This window comes from Mustelus asterias, unplaced genomic scaffold (genome assembly GCF_964213995.1).
Source record: "Mustelus asterias unplaced genomic scaffold, sMusAst1.hap1.1 HAP1_SCAFFOLD_160, whole genome shotgun sequence".
NCBI lineage: Eukaryota > Metazoa > Chordata > Chondrichthyes > Carcharhiniformes > Triakidae > Mustelus > Mustelus asterias.
This window is the reverse complement of record NW_027590176.1, coordinates 302,501-315,600: the sequence shown is the minus strand read 5'-3', so window position 1 is coordinate 315,600 and position 13,100 is coordinate 302,501.

The window sequence follows — 13,100 nt, the reverse complement described above, 5'->3', positions numbered from 1 at the left end:
GTTGTGAGGCTTCTTACTGTGCTTACCCCAGTCCAACGCTGGCATCTCCACATATTTATGGATACTCAGGGGCATTTTAGCACGGCCAATCCGCCTAGCCTGCCCATCTGCGGACAGTAAGTGGCAATTTAGCAGTGCCAATCCGCTTAACTTGCACATCTCTGGACACTGAGGGGTTGCTTGTAAACGCTAACTAAGCTAACCTTTCGAGTTTTGAATGCTAAGGGACAGTTCACCTAATCGACATATCTTTTGTCCTCGGGGGCTATTTTGCACGGCCAATCCAATTCCCCTGCACATATTTGGACATGAAGGAGTAAATTAAATCATAGAAATCATCGAATCCCGACAGTACAGAAGGAAGTTGTTGGGCCCATCGAGTCTGTACCGACTACAATCCCACCCAGGCCCAATTCCCGTCACCCCACACATTTACCCTGCTAATCCCCCTGACACCAGGGTCAATTCACCATTGCTGTTCTTCCTCATTTACACCTCTTTGCACACAAAGGGGCAACTTAGCATTGCCAGTCCACCTCACCTGCATGTCTTTTGTGACACTAAGGGACAATTTACTGTGTCCAATAACCGTGTGGGACGAAACTGGAGCAGGGGAAAACATTCAACCCCCACACAGAAAACTTTCACAGGATGTATCCCTCCTGTTGGAATTGAGGTCATGATGGGAGCTGATTGCTGACGTTGAGAAACGGGCGAAGCTGAATGATCAGGGAAGGTACGGGAAGAAAATTCAGAAATGTTCATTCAGCAGATCAGGGTATTTTCTGGCTATTCTGTCAATTTTTTAAAAAAGAGGAGGAAGTGCTGTTTGACAGAGAATGATCGTTCAGTGAGAACAATGGGCTGTTCATGTCAGACAAACATGACAAAGAACACATCCAAAAACACATGCAAATATGGCAGGAGGAAATGAAATAGCTGAGGCTATGTGTGCGTGTTCAACACGTTAAACGCTGTGAGATGGCAACATTGTGAGATGCTGACTGATTTTCACCCGTTGAGATGGGTAAAGAACATCAAAGTCCCTGTATTTAATGTCAAAGTGAAGCATGATTGGTGAAAGTGTCTGAGATCAACACCAACTGGGGGAGGATTCGCATGGGAGCATTGCCATCACTGACACATAAACGAGATGTGTGAAGTATAAGAATGAGACGTGTTCCCACAGAAACATATAAATTGCTCATGGGGATGGACAGGCTATGGTATCATGGCAGAAGGTGAAATTTCAATTAAATAACATATAACAGGAATTTTTAAAACTTTGCAGTGTGATGGAACCCCGACAGTGCAGAGAGAGACCGCACTGATACTCCGAAAAAAACATTCCACCCAGGCTCACCCCTCCACATTATTGAAGCAAACCCTAACATTTACCATGGACAGTCCACCGAACCTGCACAGCTTTCGACGCTAAGGGGCATCTTAGCATGGCCAATCGACCTAACCTGTACATCTGTGGGCAGTAAGTGACAACTTAAGATGGTCAATCAAACTAGCCTGCATATTTATGGACACTAAGGGGCATTTTAGCACGGCCAATCCGCCTAGCCTGCCCATCTGCGGACACTAAGTGGCAATTTAGCAGTGCCAATCCGCTTAATTTGCATATCTCTGGACACTCAGGGATAGTTTGGAAAGGCTAATGAAGCTAACCTTTCGAATTTTGAATGCTAAGGGACAGTTCACCTAATCCACCTATCCTGTCCATCTTTTGTCCTCGGGGGCTATTTTGCACGGCCAATCCAATTCCCCTGCACATGTTTGGACACGAAGGAGTAAATTAAATCATAGAAATCATAGAATCCCGACAGTACAGAAGGAAGTCACTGGACCCATCGAGTCAGTACCGACTCCAATCCAACCCAGGCACAATGCCTGTAACCCCACACATTTACCCTGCCAATCCCCCTGACACCAGGGTCAATTCACCATGGCTATTCTTCCTCATTTACACATCTTTGCACACAAAGGGGCCATTTAGCATGGCCAGTCCACCTCACCTGTATGTCTTTTGTGACACTAAGGGGCAATTTACTGTGGCCAATAACCGTGTGGGACGAAACTGGAGCAGCGGAAAACATTCAACCTCCACACAGAAAACTTTCACAGGATGTATCCCTCCTGTTGGAATTGGGGTGCTGATGGGATCAGATTGCTGACGTTGAGAAACGGGCGAAGCTGAATGATCAGGGAAGGTACGGGAAGAAAATTCATAAATGTTCATGCAGCAGATCAGGGGATTTTCTGGCTATTCTGTCAATTTTTTAAAAAAAGAGGAGGAAGTGCTGTTTGACAGAGAATGTTCGTTCAGTGAGAACAATGGGCTGTTCATGTCAGACAAACAGGACAAAGGACACATCCAGTAACACATGCAAACATGGCAGGAGGAAATGAAATAGCTGGGGCTATGTATGCATGTTAACACGTTAAACGCTGTGAGATGGCAACATTGTGAGATGCTGACTGATTTTCACCCGTTGAGATGGGTAAAGAACATCAAAGTCCCTGTATTTAATGTCAAAGTGAAGCATGATTGGTGAAAGTGTCTGGGATCAACACCAACTGTCGGAGGATTCGTATGGGAGCATTGCCATCACTGACACATAAACGAGATGTGTGAAGTATAATCTAAGAATACTCTGTGATTCTAAATGTGTCCTGGACTCCCCAGTGAGATTGCCTCTATATCTATTCCTGCTGCTGGCCCACAGAACCACTTGAACGCTAGAGTTGAGTTCTGTCTGACCCTAGAAATCTTAATTGCTTACAAAAATGACTATGCAGATGTTACCCTCTTTTTTCTATATTTATTTAACTACTAAAATTCAAGCAGCATCGTGCATGGTCCTAAACTCAATCCTGTACAACATATAAAGATAGAGAACAAAAGCACAGACAGGCCAGTCGGCTATGCAAACGTGCACCACAATTCATTGTGATCATGGCTGTTCATCAAATTCAATATCCTGATCCGACCTTCCCTCCCATGTCCCCTTGATCCCTTTGTCACGAAACAGCTATATCTAATTTATTTTTGATATCACCCAACGGTTTGGCCTGACCTACATGCTGTGGTAGTGGATTCCACACATTCACCGCTCTCTGGGCGAAGAAATGTTTCCTCACCTCAGTTCTTAGCCCTTGTCCTCAACTATGACATATTTTTCAGGAATCCCCTAAAATGGGGAATATTCTTTCTGAATCTGCTCTGTTCAACCCTGTTAGAATTTTATAATTTGCTATGAGGCTTCTTCTCAATTTTCTCAACTCCAATGAATGCAATCCTCATCGACTTAGTCTCTTCTCATATGACATTATTCTACATTAAGAAGTCTCACAACACCAGGTTAAAGTCCAACAGGTTTATTTGGTAGCAAATACCATAAGCTTTCGGAGCTTGCTGCTCCTTCGTCAGATGGAGTGGTCTCTGTTCTCCAACAGTGCACAGACACAGAAATCAAGTTACAGAATACTAATTAGAATGCAAATCTCTACAGCCAGCCAGGTCTTAAAAGGTACAGATAATGTGGTTGGAGGGAACATTAAACACAGGTTAAAGAGATGTGTATTGTCTCCAGACAGAACAGCTGGTGAGATTATGCAAGACCAGGGGCAAGCTGTGGGGGTTACTGATAATGTGACATAAATCCAACATCCCGGTTTAGGCCGTCCTCATGTGTGCGGTACTTGGCTATCAGTTTCTGCTCAGCGACTCTGCGCTGTCGTGTGTTGTGAAGGCTGCCTTGGAGAACGCTTACCTGAAGATCCAAGGCTGAATGCCCGTGACTGCTGAAGTGCTCCCCCACAGGAAGAGAACAGTCTTGCCTGGTGATTGTCGAGCGGTGTTCATTCATCCGTTGTCGTAGCGTCTGCATGGTTTCCCCAATGTACCATGCCTCGGGACATCCTTTCCTGCAGCGTATCAGGTAGACCCCTACAGTCTGGGACATTGAAATCATGTCAGGGGCCTCACTATGTTGCGTGCTGTGAACACGTAAACAACCTGCCTGCTCTTTCACTTTGCTCCTAATTATTTGAATATGTTGCTAAATGTGACATTTTCGCATGGCCAATCCGCCGAACCTGCCCATCTGGGGACAGTAAGTGACAATTTACCAGGGCCAATTTGCCTCGCTTGCATTTCTCTTGACACTCAGGGGTAGTTTGGAAAGGCTAATTAAGCTAGCCTTTCCATTTTTGGGACAGTTCACCTAATCCACCTATCCTGTACATCTTTTGTCCTCGGAGGCTATTTTGCATGGCCAATCCAATTCCCCAGCACATATTTGGATACGAAGGGGTAAATTAAAATCATAGAAATCATAGAATCCCTACAGTACAGAAGGAAGTCATTCGGCCCATCGAGTCTGTGCCGACTACAATCCAACGCAGGCCCAATTCGCGTAACCCCACACATTTACCCTGGTAATCCCCCTGACAGCTATGTCAATTTACTCATTTGCACCTCTTTGGAGACATTGGGACAATTTAGCATGGCCAGTCCACCTCGCCTGCATTTCTTTTGTGACACTAAGGGACAATTTACTGTGTCCAATAACCATGTGGGACGAAACTGGAGCAGCGGAAAACATTCAATTTCCACACAGAAAACTTTCACAGGATGTATCCCTCCTGTTGGAATTGGGGTCATGATGGATGGTGATTGCTGACGTTGAGAAACGGGCGAAGCTGAATGATCAGGGAAGGTACGGGAAGAAAATTCATAAATGTTCATTCAGCAGATCAGGGGATTTTCTGGCTATTCTGTCAATTTTTTAAAAAATGAGGAGGAAGTGCTGTTTGACAGAGAATGTTCGTTCAGTGAGAACAATGGGCTGTTCCTGTCAGACAGACAGGACAAAGGACACATTCAATAACGCATGCAAATATGGCAGGAGGAAATGAAATAGCTGGGGCTCTGTGTGCGTGTTCAACATGATAAACGCTGTGAGATGGCAACGCCCCAGATGCTGACTGATTTTCACCTGTTGAGATGGGCAAAGAACATCAAGGTCTCTGTGTTTAATGTTAAAGTCAAGCATGATTGGTGGACGTGTCTTGACCAGCGGGGGAAGGAGCCCTATGAGAGCATTGCCGAACACTGACCCATGAAAGAAATGTGTGTGGTATAATCTGTGAAAACTCTGTGATACTCTCTGTCCCTGAGAGTCCCCAATTATATTGTCAGTAATATTAAATCGGGGCACAGTGTTGGGACAATCGGCATTTCTCACTGAGATGGGGATTTTCGAAATCACAAGTCCATTCCCAACATATCAATACACTAGGGGGCGCTGGCGGTGGCTGGCGGGACCGTTTGGAATGGATATGGATTGAACGAATGGGTGGAGTTCAACGCAAGGGCTGATGCTTTGTAAATGTTATTCTTCACTCGTGAAGTCCCCCAAGGCAGCTCCAAACCAAATCACCAGAGGCAGGTCCAGGATCCAACCCAGGAGGAATGGGAATTGGAGAAGGTGCGATTGAGAACAATATTCCCCATATGGTCTGTAAATGTTATTCTTCTCTAGTGAAGTCCCCCAAGGCAGCTCCAAACCAAATCACCAGAGGCAGGTCCAGGATCCAACCCAGGAGGAATGGGGATTGGAGAAGGTGCGATTGAGACCAATATTCCCCATATGGTCCATCCAGTCAACTGGCCAAACCAGGCACACACACAGTCGGGTCTTCCTGTGCCACAGTGCACTTCAACATGCGGCCTGGAGCTGTGGATAGTGTTGGTCGTGACTCCAATTTCTTCCCATCATTTGGCTGACAAGAAATCATTCATTCCAACTCTTACTTGCTGCAGCTGGCGTATGTTGCAAAGATTTACATCTTGTTGCTGAGTCTGCTTGGCCGCGCTCTGAATGTACATCCCTTGGCCATCAGGCCCTGGAGTGAGACTTGTACCCATAGATTCTGGCTCAAAGGTGGGGACACTGCCCAATGCATTGCAAGTCCCTCATGCAGTCTACTTTGCATCGGTATTCAAAAAGGAGAGGGACTTGTTGACTGGGAGTGTCTCAGAGGGAGGTGTTGACCCGTCAGAGAGAATCTCCATTACAAGGGAGGAAGTGTTAGGTTTTTTAGGTAAAATTAAAACTGATAAATCCCCAGGGCCTGATGGCATCTACCCTAGACTGCTCAGGGAGACAAGAGATGTAATTGCTGGGCCTCTGACGGAAAACTTTGTCTCTTCATTGGACACAGGTGAGGTCCCTGAGGATTGGAGGATAGCGAATGTGGTACCGTTATGAAAGAAGGGTAGCAGGGATAACCCGGGTAATTATCGGCCAATGAGCTTGACATACGTGGTAGGGAAGTTGTTGGAGAAGATTCTTAGAGACAGGATGCATGCGCATTTAGAACAGAACAATCTCATTCGTGACAGACAGCATGGTTTTGTAAGAAGGAGGTCGAGCCTTACAAATTTGGTGGAGTTTTTTGAGGAAGTGACAAAAACGGTTGACGAAGGAAGGGCCGTGGATGTTGTCTATATGGATTTCAGTCAGGCATTTGACAAAGTCCCTCATGGCAGGTTGGTTAATTCGGTTAAGGATCATGGGATACAAGGAGAGGTGGCGAGATGGGAAGAAAACTGGCTTGGCCACAGGAGACAGAGGGTAACAGTCAAAGGGTCTTTTTCTGGCTGGAGGTCTGTGACCAGTGGTGTTCCGCAGGGTTCTGTACTGGGACCTCTGCTATTTGTGATATATATAAATGATTTGGAAGAAGGTGTAACTGGTGTTATCAGCAGGTTTGCGGATGACACGAAGATGGCTGGACTTGCGGATCATGATGAACATTGTCAGACAATACAGCAGGAAATAGATAGGCTGGAAAATTAGGCGGCGAAATGGCAGATGGAATTTAATCCTGATAAATGCGAAGTGATTTTGGAAGAACTAATGTAGGGGGGAGTTATACAATAAATGGCAGAGCAATCAAGTGTATAGAAACACAGAGTGACCGAGGTGTGCAAGTCCACAAATCCTTGAAGGTGGCAGCACAGGTGGAGACGATGGTGAAGAAGGCATATGGTATGCTTGCCTTTATAGGACGGGGTATAGAGTATAAAAGCTGGAGTCTGATGATGCAGCTGTATAGAACGCTGGTTAGGCCACATTTGGAGTACTGCATACAGTTCTGGTCGCTGCACGGCCAGAAGGACGTGGAGGCCTTAGAGAGAGTACAGAGAAGGTTTACCAGGATGTTGCTTAGTATGGAGGGTCTTAGCTATGAGGAGAGATTGGGAAAACTGGGCTTGTTCTCCCTGGAAAGGCAGAGAAAGAGGCGAGACCTAAAGAGGTGTACAAAATTATGAAGGGTATAGATACGGTGAACAGCGGGAAGCTTTTTCCCAGGCCGGAGGTGACGATCACGAGGGCCACTGGCTCAAGGTGAGAGGGGCGAGGTATATCTCAGATATCAGAGGGACGTATGTTACACAGAGAGTGGTGGGGGCCTGGAATGAGCTGCCAAGGGACAATGGGGCGGCACGGTAGCACAGTGGTTAGCACTGCTGCTTCAGAGCTCCAAGGACCTGGGTTCGATTCCCGGTTTGGGTCACTGTCTGTGTGGAGTTTGCACATTCTCCTCGTGTCTGCGTGGGTTTCCTCCGGGTGCTCCGGTTTCCTCCCACAGTCCAAAGATGTGCGGGTTAGGTTGATTGGCCATGCTAAAAATTGCCCTTAGTGTCCTGAGATGCGTATGTTGGAGGGATTAGTGGGTAGATATGGGGGTGGGGCCTGGGTGGGATTGTGGTCGGTGCAGACTCGATGGGCCGAATGGCCTCTTTCTGTACTGTAGGGTTTCTATGATTTCTATGATTTCAAGTAGGGTGGTGGAGGCAGACACGCTGGCATCGTTTAAGACTTACCTGGATATTCACATGAGCAGTCTGGGAATGGAGGGATACAAACGAATGGTCTAGTTGGACCAATGAGCGGCACAGGCATGGAGGGCCGAAGGGCCTGTTTCCTGTGCGCTACTGTTCTTTGTTCGTTGTTCTTAGTCAACAGCGATTCTTTATTTCTAAATTCAACAGATACTGGCACCAATGACAATTTATAATCTTTTATTTTTATTCATTCGTGGGACATGGGCATTGCTGGCTGGCCACCATTTATTGCCCGTCCCTAGTTGCCACAGGACAGTTCAGAGTCAACCACATTGCAGTGGCTCTGGATTTAAATGTAGGCCAGACCAGGTACGGATGTTCGAGTTCTTTCTCGAAAGGGCATTCGTGAACCAGATGTTTTTTCTTTCCTGCAATCGACAATGGTTTCATGGTCATCAGTTGATACATACTGTAGTACAGTAGAGGATCAGAAGGACCTTGGGGTCCGGGTCCATAGGACTCTAAACACAGCCCCGTAGGTGGAGGAGGTGGTTAAGAAGGTGTATGGTGTGCTGGCCTTTATCAATCGAGGGATTGAGTTTAGGAGTCCGGGGATAATGATGCAGCTATATAAGACCCTCGTCAGACCCCACTTGGAGTACTGTGCTCAGTTCTGGTCGCCTCATTACAGGAAGGATGTGGAAAGGATTGAAAGGGTGCAGAGGAGATTTACAAGGATGTTGCCTGGATTGAGAGGCATGCCTTATGAGGATAGGCTGAGGGAGCTCGGTCTTTTCTCCTTGGAGAGACGTAGGATGAGAGACCTAATAGAGGTATATAAGATGTTGAGAGGCATAGATCGGGTGGACTCGCAGAGGCTTATTCCCAGCGTGGAAATGTCTGCTACGAGAGGACACAGGTTTAAGGTGCTGGGGGGTAGGTACAGGGGAAATGTTAGGGGGACGTTTTTCACACAGAGGGTGGTGGACGAGTGGAATCGGCTGCCGTCAGTGGTGGTGGAGGCAAACTCAATAGGATCTTTGAAGAGACTCCTGGATGAGCACATGGGACTTAATAGGATGGACGGTTATAGGGAGGCCTAAAAGCTAGGGATATGTTCAGCACAACTTGTGGGGTCGAAGGGACTGTTTTGTGCTGTAGTTTTTCTATGTTTCTATACCTCCAGATATAATTTTTTTATTGAATTCAAATTCTTCACTCTGCCATGGTGGGATTCAAACCTTGGTCCACAGGACATGAGGTGCGTTTCTGGATTAATAGTCCAGTGATAATACCAGAAGGCCAACGCTCCTTAACCACCGTCTACATGGACTTCAGGAAGGCCTTTGACAAGGTCCCTCATGGCAAACTCGCGCAGAAGGTGAAGTTGCATGGAACCAGAGGTGAGCTGGCAAGGTGGATAAAAAACTGGCTCAGTCAAAGAAGACAGACGGTAGCAGTGGAAGAGTGCGTTTCTGAATTGAGAGCTGGTGATAAGTGGTGTTCCTCAGGGATCAGTGCTGGGACCCTTGCTGTTTGTAATATATATATAAATGATTTGGAGGAAAATGTAACTGGTTTGATTCGTAAGTTTGCGGATGACACAAAGGTTGGTGGATTTGTGGATAGCAATGAGGACGATCAGAGGATACAGCAGGATATAGATCAGTTGCAGGCATGGGTGGAGAGATGGCAGATGGAGTTTAATCCGGACAAATGTGAGATAATCCATTTTGGAAGGTCTAATACAGGTAGGAAATATACAGTAAATGGCAGAACCCTGAAGAGTATTGATAGGCAGAGGGATCTGGGTGTACAGGTACACAGGTCACTGAAAGTGGCAATGCACGTGGAGAAGGTAGTCAAGAAGGCATACGGCATGCTTGCCTTCATCGGCCGGGGCATTGAGTTTAAAAATTGGCAGCATGTTGTAGCTTTTGAGAATCTTAGTTAGGCCGCATTTGGAATATCGTGTTCAATTCTGGACGCCACGCCACCAGAAGGATGTGGAGGCTTTGGAGAGGGTACAGAAAAGACTTCCCAGAATGTTGCCTGGTATGGAGGACATTAGATATCAGGAGTGGTTGGAGAAACTTGGTTTGTTCTCACTGGAAGGACAGAGGTTGAGTGGCGACCTGATAGAAGTCTACAAGATTATGAGAGGCTTGGACAGAGCGGACAGTCAGAAGCTTTTTCCCAGGGTCGAAGAGTCAATTACTAGGGGACACAGGTTTAAGGTGCGAGGGGCAAGTTTTAAGGGAGATGTAATAGGCAGATTTTATACAGAGAGGGTGGTGGGTGCCTGGAATCCGTTGCTGGGGGAAGTAATGGAAGCGGATACGGTAGTGACTATTAAGGGGCGTCTTGACAAGTGCATGAATAGGATGGGAATAGAGGGATATGGTCCCCAGAAGGGTCGGAGGTTTTATTTAAGTCGGGCAGCATAGTCGGAGCAACATTGGAGGGCCGAAGGGCCTGTTCGTGTGCTGTAATTTTCTTCGTTCTTTGTTCTATCCAGTGCCTCCAACTGTTTCTTGATATCACGTTCAGTGAATCGAATTGGCTGGAGACCGGCATCTGAGTTGCTGGGGACCACGATCATCCACTCGGCACTTCTGGCTGAAGATTGCTGCGAATATTTCAGCTTTATCTGTTGCTGGTGTGCTGGGCTGCTCCATCATTGAGGATGGGGATATTTGTGGAGCCTCCTCCTCCAGTAGTTGTTTAATGGTCCACCACCATTCCCGACTGGAAGTGGAAGAACTGCAGAGCTTAGATCTTCTCCATTGTTTGTGGGATGTCTTAGTTCTATCACTTGCCATTTTTGCAACAGGCAAATAGTCCTGTTTTGGTCGCTTCACCAGGTTGACACCTCATTTTCAGGTATGCCTGGTGCTGCTCCCGTCATGCGCTCCTGCACTCTCCATTGAACCAGGGTTGATCCCCTGGAGTGATGGTAAGGGAATAAGCCGGGCCTTGTTGTTGCAGATTGTGCTGAAGTACAATTCCATTGCTGCTACTGGCACACAGCGCCTAATCAATGTCCATTCTTGAGTTCCTATATCTGTTCGCATTCTGTCCCATTTAGCACGGTAATACTGCCACACAACACGATGGAGGCTATTCTCAATGTGAAGGCGGGACTCCTTCTCCACAAGGACTGTGCGGTGGTCACTCTTACCGATACTGTCATAGACGGATGCATCTGCAGCCGGAAGGTTGGTAAGGATGAGGTCAAGAATGTCATTTCCCCTTGCTGGTTCCTTCATCACCTGCTGCAGACCCAGTCCAGCAGCTTTCTCCTTTAGGACCCAACCAGCTCAATCAGTAGTGCTGCTGCCCAGCCACTCTTGGTGGTGAACATTGAAATGCCCCATCCAGAGTACATTTTGCGCCCTTGCCACCCTCAGTGCTTCCTCCAAGTGTTCAACATGGAGGAATACTGATTCATCAGCCGAAGGAGGATGGCACGTGGTGACCAGTAGGATGTTTCGTTGCCCACGTTTTACCTGAAGCCATGAAACTGCATGCACTCCCAGGGCAACACCCAGAGCAAGAGTGTAGCCATGCAGAGGGTTGGCCCACTCTAGGACAGTGAAATAAATCTATGCATGGAGCCAGAGGAAACGGGTGAGGTACGAAATAAGTTATCTGCATCAGCATTCACCAAAGAGAAGGACATGGTGGATGATGAGCCTGGGAAAAAGGTGTGTAGATAGTTTGAGTCATGTTGAGATCAAAAAGGAGGAGGCATTTGGGTTCTTGAGAAACATTAAAGTAGACAGTTCCCCAGGGCCTGATGGGATATACACCAGAATACTGAGAGAGGCAAGGGAGTGAATTGCTGTGGTTTTGAGAGAAATATTTGCATCCTCACTGGCGACAGGGGAGGTCATGATATGGAGATGCAGGCGTTGGACTGGGGTAAATTCAGTAAGAAGTTTAACAACACCAGGTTGAAGTCCAACAGGTTCATTTGGTAGCAAAAACCACAAGCTTTCGGAGCCTTAAGCTCCTTCTTCAGGTGAGTGTGAATTCTGTTCACAAACAGGGCATATAAAGACACCAACTCAATTTACAGAATAATGGTTGGAAAGCGAATACTTACAGCTAATCAATTCTTAAAGGTACAAACAATGTGCGTGGAGAGACAATTAAGACAGGTTAAAGAGATGTGTATTGTCTCCAGACAGGACAGCCAGTGAGATTCTGCAAGTCCAGGCAAGCTGTGGGGATTACAGATAGTGTGACATGAACCCAATATCCCGGTTTAGGCCGTCCTCATGTGTGCGGAACTTGGCTATCAGTTTCTGCTCAGCGACTCTGAGCCATCGTGTGTCGTGAAGGGCGACTTGGAGAACGCTTACCCGCTCGACAATCACCAGGCAAGACTGTTCTCTTCCTGTTGGGGAGCACTTTAGCGGTCACAGGCATTTGGCCTCTGATATTCGGGTAGGCGTTCTCGGGTAATCCAATAATATGCAGGTTGGGTGGATTGGCCATGCTAAATTGCGGGTTAATACCCAAAGATGTGCAGGTTAGGTGGGTTGGACATGTAAAATTTCAACTTCGTTTCCAAAGATGTACAGGCAAGTTCGATAGGCCATTCTAAATTGACACTTAGTTTCCAAAGATGTGCTGTATAGACGGATTGACCATGATAAAAGTGCAGGTTTACTGCGATAGGGTGATGGGGTGGGCTTGGGTGGGATATTGTTTCAGTGTGCAGGTGTGGACTCCCTCTGCACTGTCGCAATTCCATAACTCTGCCAGACTTTTAAAATTCCTGCTTTCTTTTATTATATTGAAATTTCACCACCTGCCATGGTGGGATTTGATCCTGTGTCCTCCTGGTTCTCTGAATTTTAGTCAAGTGACAATATCATTCTTCCACTGCTGCCACACTCCCCGGATATTCAATCATCTCATCCTTTTAAACACTACAGCTGGATGGAACACTGCTCTCCTCTGAATGGAACACCAGCCTCGTGCATGCATTTTTTTGAGATCATTTAACTCTCCCAGAACAGGCATCATCCTTGTGACCCTCAAACAGTGCGGCTGCACCAGGGTTAATGGCTCCAGCGGTGGGAGGGTCAGAACGGGGTGCCAACTTCAATATGTGGCCTCAGTAAACATTTCTGTAACTGTGACACCAACTTGGCACGTTTTGCTCTCCAAACTCCTTCAGAGAATATAGGGGCGGACTGGCTCCTGTTTCATATACGAGCAG